Source organism: Tasmannia lanceolata, unplaced genomic scaffold, assembly GCF_043159265.1.
Source record: "Tasmannia lanceolata isolate RefF3 unplaced genomic scaffold, GAP_Taslan_0.1 ptg000024l, whole genome shotgun sequence".
Taxonomy (NCBI): Eukaryota; Viridiplantae; Streptophyta; class Magnoliopsida; order Canellales; family Winteraceae; genus Tasmannia; species Tasmannia lanceolata.
Window position 1 is genome coordinate 7,676,837 of NW_027518701.1, and position 15,137 is coordinate 7,691,973.

Sequence of the window (15,137 nt, forward strand, 5' to 3'; positions counted from 1 at the left end):
TCGACAAACGATCAGAGGTCGTCCGCATCATTAAACGATATAAGGACAAGAAAGAAAGTGTGAAGAATAATGAAGATATTGCAAGCTTGTATGAGAAAAAGGTCATGAATCTGCAGCAAAAGCTTGATCAGAAGCGAATTGAGAATGCTGGCCTGCTCTATCCTTCACGGGATGACCGTTTGGACAACTTTTCACAAGACTCGCTGAAAGAGATTGAGATGACGAAGAAAAGATTTGAGATGCTTAAATCTAGTAAATAGATATTGTTGAGTAATAAGGCAAAGGGAGATGGACCAGTAATTCAAGATGACTGCAATGCACCTCCCATTCCCCTCCCTTTATCTGATCATATATCATTGGACTTATTTTGACATGGGTATTCCTAAAGAGGTGACATATGACTATTGCCAGAATTATGGAAACCCCTCATCAGGTTGCTCAAGCACATACTTAGGGACTGGGACTCCGGAGAGCATGGTGTCAACGCTTGAATGCTTCTTTGATATTACACCTCCAGGTGATTGCACTGATTATGAGGACCCCCTTTCTTTTGACATTGGCTTTGAAATGTCTAATTATCTTCGCAAGGGCCTTCCAACCTGCGTGGAGCCAGTGTACTGCTAGAATTTAGAGACTGAGACTGAGACTTCGGAGAGCTTGGTGTCAATGGGTGAGCATTTCTCTGGTTTTACACCTTTAGGGGATAGCACTGATTTTGATGATCTCAGTTCTTTTGGCATTAACTTTGACATGTCTAGCTATCTTGGCATGGATCCTGAAACGAGTGTAAAGCCAGACCATTGCCTGAATAATGGAAACTTGTCAAGTTACTCGAATTTATATTCAGGGTGAGGGACACTGGAGTGTGTGGTTTCTCAGTGGGCGAATGTTTCTCATGAAATGAGATGTTTGAGATCGGTGACAGGAGATAATACATTTTAAAGTCAGCTAGTTGGAGAAATATCGAAATAAGTAAACAAATGGAGCTCCAACAATTTTGCAAGATACAGTTTAAATTTGTACAGTTATTGGATAGTCAATCAATTGGACAGCATGTGAGGAAAAGTATGGAGTTTAGATAGTGCAGTCTGTTATGTAATATATGTTTTCGTTGTTACCATTTTGCAAGAGACTTTTTTTTATACAGAGATGGGATAGTTATTCAATTGGATAGCATGTGAGGAAAAGTATAGAAAAGTATGATGTTTATAAAGTCAGCTCACCGGAGATGTCAAATAAGGAAACAAGGAGTTCCAACAATTTTGAAAGTTATAGTTTAGATTTTTTCCATGTAATACCATGTTTATCTTGTAATTTGTGAATGAAAAACTCTCTCATTACTGTACTCTGTTCTGATATTAGACAAAAACTTGAGTTTAACTTGTTCTTGTGCTGTCTCATGACAATTCTCTGTTCTGATATTATACAAAAAACTTAAGTTTAACTTGTTCTTGTGCTAGACTTTCGACACGCTCCATTAAATGACAAAATTTATAAATTATACTATACATTATGATGATTATGTATCTGGGTGCATCTTGTGTTGTGATGGGTTACATTGCTTGCTCAGTCATTTAGAACTTTGTATAATGCAGCTCTTTGGTGGTGTTCCAACTTTGCCTATCTTATCTTGTCTTTTATCATTTAAATATGATTATTTGTAAATGTCACTGATGTTGACACTACCATGTTTTGATAATTGCACTATCACATCTTGTCTTTTATTATTTAAGCAGCTGTGAAAGGTTATTACAGTTCCCAAAACAGTTCGTAGTTGCCAAGTGGAGTTGGTTGCACCCAGCTTGTTACACATCAGCTATTCCAGCTGTCAAAGAGCTGGCCTTGAGCTGGCTTTTTCTAGAGTATTCACCGTTTTCTAAAAATAGAGAATAGGAAGCAACACTTGGGTTTTGGAGATGAAATAAAATTCTCGGTCTGCAGTCCTAGACTGATTTTCTTTCTTGAAGAATCCTCTTTGTCTATGGTGAGTTCCTGGATCTACATTTCTCTCTCTCTCTCTCTCTCTTTTTGAATGAACGCTATTCTGTCGTGAATTCAACTAAGTTTCCTTGCTTTGTTTCTTCCTCTCTATGATTCTAATGTTGTTTTCTTCTATGATCTAGTATTAAAAATGTTTGAACTTAATTCATATCTGAACATTGAGATAAGTTCTTGAATCTTTTAGCAAGATATGGAAGTCACATGACAGCAAGAGCTTTTTACTGCCCTACCTGTGTGACTGCCTGAGTAAGCCTCCCGAAAGTTCACCTAACTTACATCTATCAGAAGAGACGAGAACCTACAGAGATTTACTCATAATTCTAGATCAAAGACATCAATTTCAGGTTCACTAAAAAATATTCCTGCTGTAAGTGATGTTTCTCTGTTTCCACTTATCACTCCCATTTCATTTGATAAACTATTGGCATTTTGAATTCCTACTAAAAGAAGTAGAGATCTAAATTCTCAAAACTCACAAAGAACTTTCCTCACTTTGAAAAGGAGTCGTGTTCTCAGTTCTTGGGAATACTAGCAGGAATTGCTTCTAGCTCTCGGTTTTGGCTAGAATTCTTAATCTCTAGTTTTAATCTCACCAAACCTTTATTTCCTGAGAGTGATAGTTCTAGAAGTAAAAATTTATTATTTCTCATCTTCAATATAAGAGGAGTTCACCATATAATCAAGGCTGCCTCTTGATTGTGGGCTAGTATTGATCATTCATGGGTAATCTTCAAGTGATTGCCTGATTGTATGATGTGGACACATGGACAGTCTTGGAGTGCGCTATATTTTAGCTTATTTTAGTGTGGTTTTCTTAGTTCCTGCCATATAGTTGGGAGGTTAAATGTGTTGAGTGGCAACCAATGTAGAATTAGGTCCCAAGAGAGGGTAAGAGCATGTAGTTTGGGAGAGGTGTATCGTGGTAAGGTGAAGAAATACTCAAGGGAGGAGGAGAAGGGTTGGCCGATCAAGTGAAGGGGCATGGAATGCCTTTGTGTGTTGTTGCCATGTCAACCTTATGACAGCTATATGTGCCACATGGCATTGCAAGAGGAAGGCCACCTAAGCAAGTACAGGTGGCATCAAGTAAGGCTCCAACTGTACATATTCTAGAGAGTTCCATTCTCTCTATAAATAGGGAAGCAGCTCACTTGCAAGACAATTTTGGGGGGAAGATGAGAAAATAAACAGATTGTGTGACATTTTGGGGAGCTCATTTGAGCTTGTGTTGAATAGGAGTTTTCTTTCAGGATGTGAGGAGAAAGTTACTTGGAAGAGTAAGGCCCTTTCTTCCTCCTTCCACTACTTGTCTTGCTTGTAGGAAGAATCGTACTTCTCTAGTTATGAATTCAAGATTTCTCTTGTTTATGTGTAAATTCTGCTCTGTCTTGAATATCTACCCGGTTTTACCTTTCTTGCCGTATTTCTTATGTCTTTCCATGTAATTCGTGTTTACTGCTAGAGATCAAATGCTAAAGATCACTGGTGTGATCTTTTCCATGAAGAGATCTGATCATATATAACTGTCGGCTCTTCCTTGTTTCACCAAATTTGTTTGAAAGTACCTTTGGATGAAGGATTGCTCATGCAGGATACCATTACACATTGGGTTTAACCTCCGATGGTCTCAGTTTCAGGGGCTAATGTAATTCTGGTCTTGTTAAAGATCTCCTAGAACTCTGGTAGCTTTTTGATACTCGATCAATGCTTAAACGAGGTACTGTAAAGAAGCTGATCCTTGTAGCTTCTGTATAGTTACTCACAAGAGCAGAATTTGTTCTTACTAATTGATCTAAATCCTCACTATTAATGGAAGTCAACTGATCATCAAGAGTCACTGTAACTTCCTTCGTTTAAATGTCTTTTGAATTCTCATACCATACAGGCCTACAACTACAAGTAATCAAGAAAAGTATCACCTCCTCTTGCTTCCGCTCCGATATTGTACCACATCATTGTATCCACAGCAGGTCTGATATCCTCCGTGTAAACATAGCTTCCATAGTTTTCACTTCACATCAGGTGGGGCCCACCATTTTTCACCATTCATAGCATGGGCAGGAATGCTAGTATCTAACAAGGTTGTCAAGAAAACTTGTGGCTTTTATGGTAAATGCTAATTCAACTATTTAAATTATTAATGGATGGATCCACTTATGTGCAATTGCAAAGTCCAATATTTAAAGCCCAAGTTTGTGAGTCAAAGTAGAGGCAATAAGGAGTAGTGGGTCTCACTGAGTTCTGTATACGGAACAGATACCACAATCTTTTGACAATGTGAGATCCACCTTTATCCTTCACCGATGCCATACCATGATGCCATATTACTCTGTTTTCTCCTTTTCTGATATGTCAAGGTAGTTGATGCTTGTGCAACATTGTATTGGCATCACCAACAAATGCAGCAACAATGGTTGTTCTTAGGTTCAAAATCTGTTTAAATTGTGAATGTTATACTGTTATGAAATTTTGTTCTTTAAAACTCCATGGCCAAACATGTCCAAAGACAGAGTTGTGTTTCACCCCTGAGTTATATTCTTGTTTTGAAGGAAAAGGAAGGGAAGTCCCCCCAATCCCCGGTCAGGATACTCTCACAAATTCAAAGCATTGGAAGTAGCCTTGGTCATGGGAGGGAAGAAGATGCCCATGAATTTTTAAGGTATGCTATTGATAAAATGCAATCTGTGTGCCTAAAGGAGGGTGGTGTGAGGGCAATGGGTACACAAGTGAGATGAAACTGCTCTTATTCAACTGATTTTCGGTTTTGCAAGTGTGAGTGACATGAACGGATGATGGATCTTACTGTTGAGAATTCAGCTTCTTTTCCTCTACAAACAGTGAACATGCAATTAGAGCAGAATCAAGATTAAAGTGACAAGTTACTGCCATACCAATTTTTGTCGCTGGCACAGTCCTACCTTTAATTATACTTGCAAAGTGTATCATTTTGTGTTTATTTGTATCATTCCTATTATTTCGAGTCCAATTACCTTGCTTGTTAACTCTACGGAGCTTGAAGCAGCACTAAGCACAATTTACAATTACTGATGGGTGTAATTTATGCCCCCACACACTATATTGTGAAATTTATAAATAGTACCATCCATTATGATCATACTGTATATATCTGAATGCATCTTGTGTTGTGATGGGTGCAATTTAGGTCCTGTTAGGATTGTGGTAATTTTTAGGAGTTGTTTCAGGAGAAATTTAGGTCCACACTAAAAAAGATAAATTGAACCAGCCTTATTCAATTTTTACTTGGAAGACGTTCAATTTATGATAATATCCCTCTAAATTAATTCCTCGTGTTGCACCCCTGTAACTTTTTAATTTTCAAAAAAAAAAAAAAATCCCTCGAAATTAACCATAAGCATACTGTTTTCCTCTAAATCGTTAAAAGATAATTTTTTCCCAAGAACAAATTTTCCGTTTCAAATATTTTTCTGGCAATCCAAATGGAGCCTATATTATAAGGCAAGGTTTTACATTTCGACCGAAATCCGAAATTTCGGGTTTCGTTCGAGACTGAAACCGAAATTGGGTAAAGTCGAAACGTTACAAAATTTTGACCGAAATTTTGAAATTTCAATCGAAATTTCGTTTTCCCAAAACTTTCGGCCGAAATTTAAGTAATATCTCCAAAAAATCTGGTATTTATTCATTATTTAATAATATCCCGAAATTTCAGCCGAGATTACCAAAATTTTGGGGACTGAAGAAATTTTTTATGGGCTAAAATATTACTTAATTTGATTTTGATTGATTTTGTTCGAAATTTTGAATTTCGGCTGAAATTGGTGAGGACCGAAATGCATTCCGAAACCGAAATTTAAAACCTTGGTTACAAGGGTAGCTCAGTCGCTTAGAAGTATTTATAATGCAAACTCTTTAGAGGGGTTCCAGTACAGAAACTTGATAACTGGTTGGATACCAAGTCGGGAAAAGGATATGGGAACGAAACGTGAAACACGGGAAAAAAAAATTAAAGGGGAAATGAGAAACGGGAAACGATAGAAAAACACATGTGAAACATCTTGGGAAACACATTGGAAACGTTTGAGAAATATTTGGGAAACACAACGGAGACTTCTAGGAAACATCTTGATCTTATGCCAATCGGACTTCCTCTAATAAATAATAAGATTGTGACTATAAGGAATCAGCCTCTAGCTCAACGGTAAAGACTTAAGTTCTTCATCCGTGAGGTCAGGATTCATTCCCAGCTTACCAACCCAAAAAAAAAGAAAAAAGAAAAAAGATGTGACCATTGATTTGATACATTCAAAGCATGGCCTAGCAAGTGGATTGCTTAGGTGATGTAATTTTTAACAGTCGTATATTCTGCATATAAAGTAATATTCATGGATAAAAAGCCGGCATTTAAAGTGTAATATTCATGGCTAAAAGGCCACCATTTAAAGTGATTCACAACTAGCAAGTGGATGGTTTAGATCATAATACTTTCAACTGTACCATGCTTTACGTTTAAGGTAAGGGAAATGATATATTTGCCCTTTTTTAACTTGGGACAGCCCCTCTAGTGAAAAAGATTAGTCATAAATAGGGGTGCAAATTGAACACGACCCACATCGCCCGACCCGAAAATAACATGGGTCGGGTTTAGAAATCATGGGTCTTGGGTAGGGTTGGGTTTTAAATTAGAAAACCCAATTCAATCTTGGGTAGGGCCGGGTTTAAAGGAAAAAAAAAACCCGAAACCTGACCCGACTAATATGGGTGTACTGTGACTTTCTTAAATATCTCTTGGATAATATAGAAAATTATTTTCCAATATATTGATACAATTGTTTTCATTGAGGTGATCATGTCTGTTACTTGAAAATATAGTATCCATCTTATATTTATACACTTGATGACATAAATTTATAGATTTTTGGTGTGAAGATTTGTTTTTTTCTCTACAATCTTTAAAATTAGTCACTATCCCACACTAAAAAATGAAAACCCGACCTGACCCAACCCGACCCGAGAAACTATCTTGGGTAGGGTTGGGTTTACCAATCTCGGGTTTTTGGTAAAAAATTAGACCCGACCCGACCCGAGATAATTCTGGGCATGGTAGGGTTTTGGAAAACCCAATCCGCCCGGCGCCTGACCCGAGTTGCACCCCTAGTCATAAATACACTTGAGAGCCTGTCTCAAGTTAAAAAAAGGGGAAAATATCACTTCTACACTTAAATTTTATATTCACAGCTAAAAGCCACCTTTCACGTTTTTCAAACCAATATTCACACATGCCAAAAAAAAAAAAAAAGGCTGGCCTTTTACAGTTTTCAAACCTGCCTTCACATGAAAAACAATGTTTTAGTAAAAACGTTTTGTTAACGAGTGCCCCGTTAAGGTGCATTGGAAATGTAAATCTGCAAATTGTTTGAGAAAAAAAAAAACTCAAAAGCCATGTAAAACTCTTAACTCCTATGTAAATTTATTGTAGATTTACATTTTCAATGCACCTTAACGAGTGCCCGGGCCGGGCATTCGTTAACAAAACCCTTTGTAAAAAAACCAGTCAATGATATTCACTGTTACAACATTTATTGGGCCTCACTGGGTCCCACTTTGCCTCTGTGAGGAGTGCTTGTATCAGGTAAAAACAGAAAAGAAGAGTATTTATATTGGGAAATGATATACCCCCGTAAACAGATAAAACGCCCCTTAAAATTCACCCCTTGGGAAGTGATATATCTGCACCTTTGGATTACTTGTGACATCCGGCAGCAGTGTATCAATGACTGCAGAGGGACTAATGTTCTTCACGTCAGAAGGATTCAATGAGGCTTACACAGCTATTGCGTGTCCCAAGTAATCCAAAGGGGTGGATATATCACTTGACATTTTTCTTTGCTTAAAGGGGTGATTTTGTTCCTCGGAGGGGGGGAAATATCATTTTCCTTTTTATATTAATTATCAATATAGATGGTGCCTTTATCAAATATCAGTAGTGGATTTAATGCCACCGTAAACCTCATTTTCCTATCTTCGATCTCAACATCTTTGGTCTCATAATTCCGGCCAGAGATTATACGAACAAACGGGTGTGTGAAGCTGCTGCCAACCGTGGGAATGATGGATCCAAGGTAAGATTTGTCTCCCTTTTTTATTTTCGTCTTCATACTTTTCTCTTATTTATTATTATTATTTTTTTTTGAAAAAACTACTTTGAATCTGTCGTTTCTGGAAGAAAACCCGTTCCTGTGTTTTAGAAACTCATCTCCCAAATGTTTAACCGTGTTTCTGAAGAATTTTAGAGAATTTCTATCATTCTTGAATATCTTGGATAAATTACAAAGACAATTGATGGTGCTTATAAAGAGCACTTACATGATAAACATAGAAATAAATCAAGACAATTATGGAAAGAGATAACACTAGAATATTCTAATCTAACCTAATCAAATCTACTTTCCTAATCTATCTTGCTTGCCTCTTCTAATCCACTTGGCTAATTTATCTAGTTGCTTCATTTAGCCAACTTACCCAATCTGCCTCCAAGATGATCCAACGGTGAGATCTTAACCCAATCCAACCGTTGGATCCCACATATTCTAACATGCCCCCTCAAACGTATGTGGATTGAAAATCAACATACGTTTGATTACAATGAATTCCCCAATAAGAAAATAATTTTTTTTTGATTGGAACCACACTGCCGAAGTTTGATGATGAATATGCCTTGATGTGGTCGTCGAATGTATATTGCCGAAGAAGACGCCGCTTGTTGATTTGCCATGAAGAGATGGATGAGAACAAATCATAGCCTCAATGGGCTAGACAAGAATCAAGCCTCGATGGGCGAGTGGAAATGGGTCACTATGGACCAATGCCGAAATGTGTCACTACGGACCTAAGCCGGAATGGGCAAGAAATGGGTCACTATGGACCAATGCCATAATGGGCAAGTCATGAGGCCAATTTAGAATATCGAATCTTCTGGAAATAGGTCACATTGGACCAAAGCCTCGAAGAGCAAAAAGGATGCCTCGATGGGCGAGAATGAGCCTCAATGGGCCAGACACATGAGTCGGCAAATACCGATCCCCATGGAATTTGACTCTCTCAGGCACGAACCTCATAATCGAGGCCCCTCAACTGAGTAAAGCGATCAATTTCAGGCACACCTTAAGAAAGGCACCTCAACTGAAATAAAAAAAAATGAAGATTTGAAAATTTGGAGAAAAAGGAAAATAAGATGGGCGGCAATGAACGGCAACTGTAATAACGGCAACATATCAAATATGGGGGTTATGCATTTCACATAAGACGAAGGAAGGGGTGCGCTTGGTAAAATGAAGGGATTCAAGCCAATAGGAAATTCCAAGATGCAAATCTTAAAAAAGGGAAAGAATGGGGTGCAGAGAACAACATTGGGGTTATGAGGTTTGTAAAGACAAATGAGAAGGTGCCTAATGAATAAAGCTATAGGGTTGGCATTTTCATCTTCTTTACCTAATATCTTCTTTTTCTCAAGGCCCTTACAAGTCTTCTCTTTTGCCTTTAATAATATTTTGTACTCACACATATCGAAAAACCCAAGGAGAAGCAACTCAAGAACCTTAGGATGGCCTTGTACTCAACGAAGGAATGATCTATTCTCCCTGCTTCAACGACAATAGCTTGCACCTTCTACAAGTTGCAAAACCAATGGTCTGAGTGCAAACCACTTCACACTTGGCAGGTACAGTTTTGGGGATTGAAAGGGGACGAGTAGAGACGGATCTTGAAAACTTGAATCAATGTAAAACAAGACCAGGGAGAAGTGCCAGAGATGGACGGCGAGGACAAGGATAGATCAGATCTCGGTGGAAAGGAGAGGCAGATAGGAAGACAAGTTGGATTTGCAGCAAGAGTAGAGGTGTTTGGTGGCCGGGCATGAATTCCTACAGCTAACAAGCCGGGCGGACGGCTAGATCGGCCGTCCGCCGGAGAACGTACGAACGGATGTTGTTATCAGTATGGACCGATTTGCTCTGATACCATGAAGAAATTTTGGAGATTTTCACTAATCTTGGATTTCTTAGATAAATTACAAAGACAATTGATGGTGCTTATAAAGAGCACTTACATGATAAACATAGAAATAAATCAAGACAATTATGGAAAGAGATAACACTAGAATATTCTAATCTAACCTAATCAAATCTACTTTCCTAATCTATCTTGCTTGCCTCTTCTAATCCACTTGGCTAATTTATCTAGTTGCTTCATTTAGCCAACTTACCCAATCTGCCTCCAAGATGATCCAACGGTGAGATCTTAACCCAATCCAACCGTTGGATCCCACATATTCTAACAGTTTCCTGCAACTAGCTCAAACAAAAATTTGCATATAACATTAGGGAAATGATTTTAGCGCCACAATGTTTTGATAAACATGCGCTCCAGTTGTTTGTCGTGTAGCATTTAAAGGGCTTTAAGAGCCTTTTGAGAACCGTAATATCCTTTAAATACTACACGACAAATAAGTGGAGCGCGTGTTTATCAAAACATAGTGGCGCTGAAATCATTTTCCTAATATTATATCTTTCTATTATATCTATAAAGCTGAATGTGGTAAGCTGGGGTGTCACCACATGGCACTCCCATGTGGCACCCCGCAATTTAAAAAAGCTTGCAGTCCCTTATTTAAAAATGTTTTTTTTAAGGATAATGCCGCAAGGAATTCCAAAAGTTACTATTTTCAAATTACATGACACTTTTCCTAATGCCTTAATCAATAAGCTGAATGTGGTAAGCTTGGGTGTTGCCACGTGGCACCCCGAAATTTAAAAACGCTTGCATTCCCTTATTTAAAAAACGTCTTTTTTTAAGAATAATACTCCAAGGAATTCCAAAAGTTACTCTTTTCAAATTACATGGCACGTTTCCTAATGCCTTAATCAATAAATTATCAATATTTATATTGTTGATAATTTATCTTTCACTGATTTGGTTAGACGACCCATCTTATTTTTCTCCGTTCCCGTGTCAAACACGTTTCATATTCTTAAGTAAGAGTCAAAACCCAAACGACACTTCTCTTTCTCTATATCTCACGGATACGCCCCATGCATCGCATGGGACTGCAACTAGTTGTAATTAATTTACAAATGAACTAGTTAGTGGCATCCAATTCAACTCAACTCAACAAAAAAGCCTTTGTCCAATGAGAATAAATTAAAATAATCTCATTTGCAAATTTGGATCAGTTTTAGTGGGCATCCAAAGAACCCCTTGGCTAATGAAGGTGTTGCAACTGGTTCATGGGTCTGTATCCAAAGCAATGTTTAGCCTTTGGGAGTTCAAAGTTCCAAAATTTAGGTATTATTCTGTCTTAGGATTTTTCCTCTGATCTGATTGTTAGAGGGTTGATCCTAACGTCTATAGATAGGAGGGTTAGGGATCAACCTATGGAAATAATTTTTGGGGCACAACCTATTTAGACTAACCTATTTAGACTGTGGCCCATCTAATGGACGGTTTGGATCACCCCATGGTGCGGGCCATACAGTACTTTTAATAAAGTGAGGAGTGCGATCATCAAAATATAGTAGTGCTGATAACATTTCCCTAGAACATTTTATAACTAAAGAAGATGATGCTATAGATGCTGAGAAGAAGTGTGTGCAACTAGGCCCACGCATGTACTAATAGTTGGAAAAATCAAGTACATGGAATGATTCCAGCCATCAAATTACTAGATATTTCCCCTAATAAATATTAACCGTTGATCATTTTTGTCTCAATTTGTTTAAAGGTCATCATCTATCATCTGGTGATGTTGTCCTTTGATACATGGCCCACAGATTAGGTCGGATCACATTATGACGTAACTCTATCCTGGCCGTACACATGGAAAATCTAATCATCGAGCTAGTCTATCTACATGATGGGCCCTACCTATGATGCTTATGACCCCAAAGATCTAGATCTACCACCGCACATTTCCTGAGGCCCTGTTTGGATTCCAGGAATTTATTGGAAAAGTTTGGAAAGCAAAAATATTTGTAAAAAAGCCTACTGTTTTAACCCATGGAAAAAGATAACTTGAATCAAACTTTATGAACAAAGAGATAATGCTCCTATGTTTAAGTGGACCTTGTCTAACCAGGAAAGCCCTGAAGGTTGAGAATGTTGTAGCAAAAGTGGGGGCAAAGATATTAACGAGAATTGTCATAAAAAAGCGTTAAAGTTGCCCACTGTTCACATTATAAGGGGACTAGAGGGGGAGTGAAAATATCATCGGTCCAAAATGGTCCCCTTGTTATGTTGGGATTAGTTCTTCAGTGTAGTGAAAGGCCAACACCCTCTGTCCTTCTAACACCCTCCCTGTTTTTTTTACAGACCCAAAACCTATTAATCACTTTCGTCCTTCATACTGCTTCTATGATCTTTGCTCGTGAGATAGTGCGCCGTTTAGTGTTATATTGTTCTATGGTCTGATTCAATTTTCATGTAGACGGACCTTCAATTTATGATGATATCTATATAAATTAACAATAATTATAGGAAAAATTGTCAACTGGTGACACAAAAATACGAAAATAGTGAATGGGTGACACCCTTTTGAAAGTTTGTGAACGGAGGTCGAAACACCTTTTTCTGACATAGCCTTTTACCCAAATACCCCTCATTGCAAAAAGAACACGTTAAACTAGATTTTTCTCTCTGTTACTTTTCACCTACCAAAGTTTACCGCCTACCTCTTGCATTTTCCTCCATTAACGCCTGAAACCCACGAAGTGTAAGTGAAGTAAGTGAAGGTTAGTAGCTTATCTACTCTCTTAGGATTAGTGCTTCCATTAATGCGTTTGAACCCTGTCTTTTGTGTGTGATAATAACCCTGTCTGTATTGTGTGTGATAACCCTATCTTTATTGTGATTGATAACCCTATCTTATAACCCTTTTCAAATGATGACTTAGGGCTTGTGCTTCTATTATCTCTGAAATGGGGATTATCCCCCTTCTCTAGTGTTGAAAACCCCTGAAGGGAGGTTGATAATCCCTATTGCTAGTGTTGGGAACCCCCTGTTGAGGGTAATAATCCCCATTCTCGTTCGTCTGTTGCGAACCCCCTGTGGTTGATAATCCTCCTTCTCTTCTGTTGAGAACCCCATGTTGAGGTTGATAATCCTCATTGTCCAGTGTTGAGAACCCCCTCCTGAGGTTGATAATCCCCCTTCTCAAGTGTTGAAAACCCCCTCAAGGGAGGTTGATAATCCCCATTGCCAGTGTTGAGAACCCCCTGTTGATAATCCCTTATTTGCTGTTGGTAAGTCCCATATATTTACCTGATAAACTTGTTTTGACACTAGATACACCTCGGAGAGGCTTGGTTACCCCCTTGGAGAGTGTTGAAAAGCCCTTCTGCATTGTTGGTAACTCCCCTTCTATGTACTTGGTAATCCCTTTAGAAACTTGAAAACCCCTAATTTGCAACTTGATTACCCTTTACAGAAGCCTCCGTACGGATTTGAATCCCCCATTAGGTAGCTGATAATCTCTTAAAACACCTTGTGGACTGACTTTCAAACCCCCTTTAGAGTCCATAACCCCACTTATGAACTTGGTAACCCATTGTGTACACTTGAATACCCCTCAAGAAGATATGAAGATCCCCTTTTAGAAACAACTCTGTTTAGAACCCCTATTTAGAATTTTATAAAAATGTCTGAAACAATGGTTTCTCTTCTTTTACACTATGATGGAGATTTGACGGATGATGTTTCTTGGAAATACGTCGGAGGGAAGAAGACATTGTTATCTGTCAGCCGCGGAATAAATTTCGAAGAATTTCAAGCTGCAATCCGAAGAAGGATTGGTGTTATAGAAAGGCAGGTTTTACTATCGATAAAATGTCGATATGTTGTGGATCCATATATAGTCACTTTAATCGACGTCAATGATGATGATGTTCTCCAAACAATGTTAAGGATGTTTGACAGATACATGTTCAATTCTGTGATGATATACATAACTAAGAGCATAAATGACAAATGTATTAATTCCTTAAATTCGTCAATGCTTCCCCCAAACAAACTCTGCACTAGGAGACCCTCTCTTAATCGTAGCATTCCTTCTACTTCGATTCCGTACAAAAAACGTCTTCGTTTTGAAGTGGACTTGCAAAAAGACTACGAAAGTGAATTTGATGGGAGATATGTAAGTGAAGAGATCAGAGGTGGTCCAGCAGAACCTGTCATAAGGTATTGTAGTTCTTTGGCAATGTTTGAATACTTCCATATTTCAATTTATAATTCATATGGATCCAACTTGATTATATATTGCCGAACTATGCAGGTCTGAAATTGACTTAAATGAAACATTGGCAAGTGATTTGTATGGCAACCATGTTAGTGGAGGTATTGATGACTTCCAAAATGTGGGAGATGTTGAAGTGGACTTCAGTAATGTTTTTGAAGACGGTTTCTGTGTGAGGGGTTTAGATTTAGAAGAAGAAAGAAATGATGATGATAATGACGATGGTAGTGATGATGATGATGATGAGGAGGAGGAGGAGGAGGATGATGATGATGACGATTATGAAAATATCGGTGTTAGTCCATGCGCTCAGCCTTTCAGTGCGGATTCTCCTATCAGAGGGGGTTCTCCTATCAGAGAGGGATCTCAACCGGTTCCGACTAACAGTAGTCAGCCAATGAAAGCAGATGGGATGTTTGTTGGGGCCCATGATGTAGATACTAATAATCTTCAGTTTGAGCAGTTAACGGTTGGGGCAATATTTTCTAATATGCAACACTTCAAAAAGGTTGTCAAAGAGTACGCTATTCGGCAGAGGTTTATGTTCGTAAGGTCAAAGTCAACACCGAAGAAGTATGCCGTTCGATGCAAGGTAGAGGGTTGCAAATGGCGTATAACGGGTACTAATCATATGACCTGTGTGTTAGTGAAGTCGTTTGTCCCCGACCATACGTGTAGAACTAAATTAAGGGGCAATGATCACCCTCTTGTCACAGCAGCTTGGGTTGCTCAGACATGTTTACGCTTATTTGCTTGCCCAGATGATGTGAGGACGAGGTTCATACGAGAATATATCAAGATGCATTGGGGTATAATTATAAGCTATTGGAAGGCGTACAACGCGATGAACATCATACTTGAGATTAAGTGTGGG

General features: G+C 38.4%; 1 long non-coding RNA gene across 1 annotated transcript; it reads left to right on the top strand.

Annotated features, from left to right (window-relative positions):
• Nucleotides 1-1,890: 1,890 nt before the first annotated feature.
• On the top strand, nt 1,891-5,003 carry LOC143857366 (uncharacterized). Its single transcript, XR_013238636.1, has 2 exons — nt 1,891-1,984; nt 4,551-5,003. It is a non-coding gene; the product is annotated as an uncharacterized LOC143857366 (long non-coding RNA).
• Nucleotides 5,004-15,137: the final 10,134 nt, after the last annotated feature.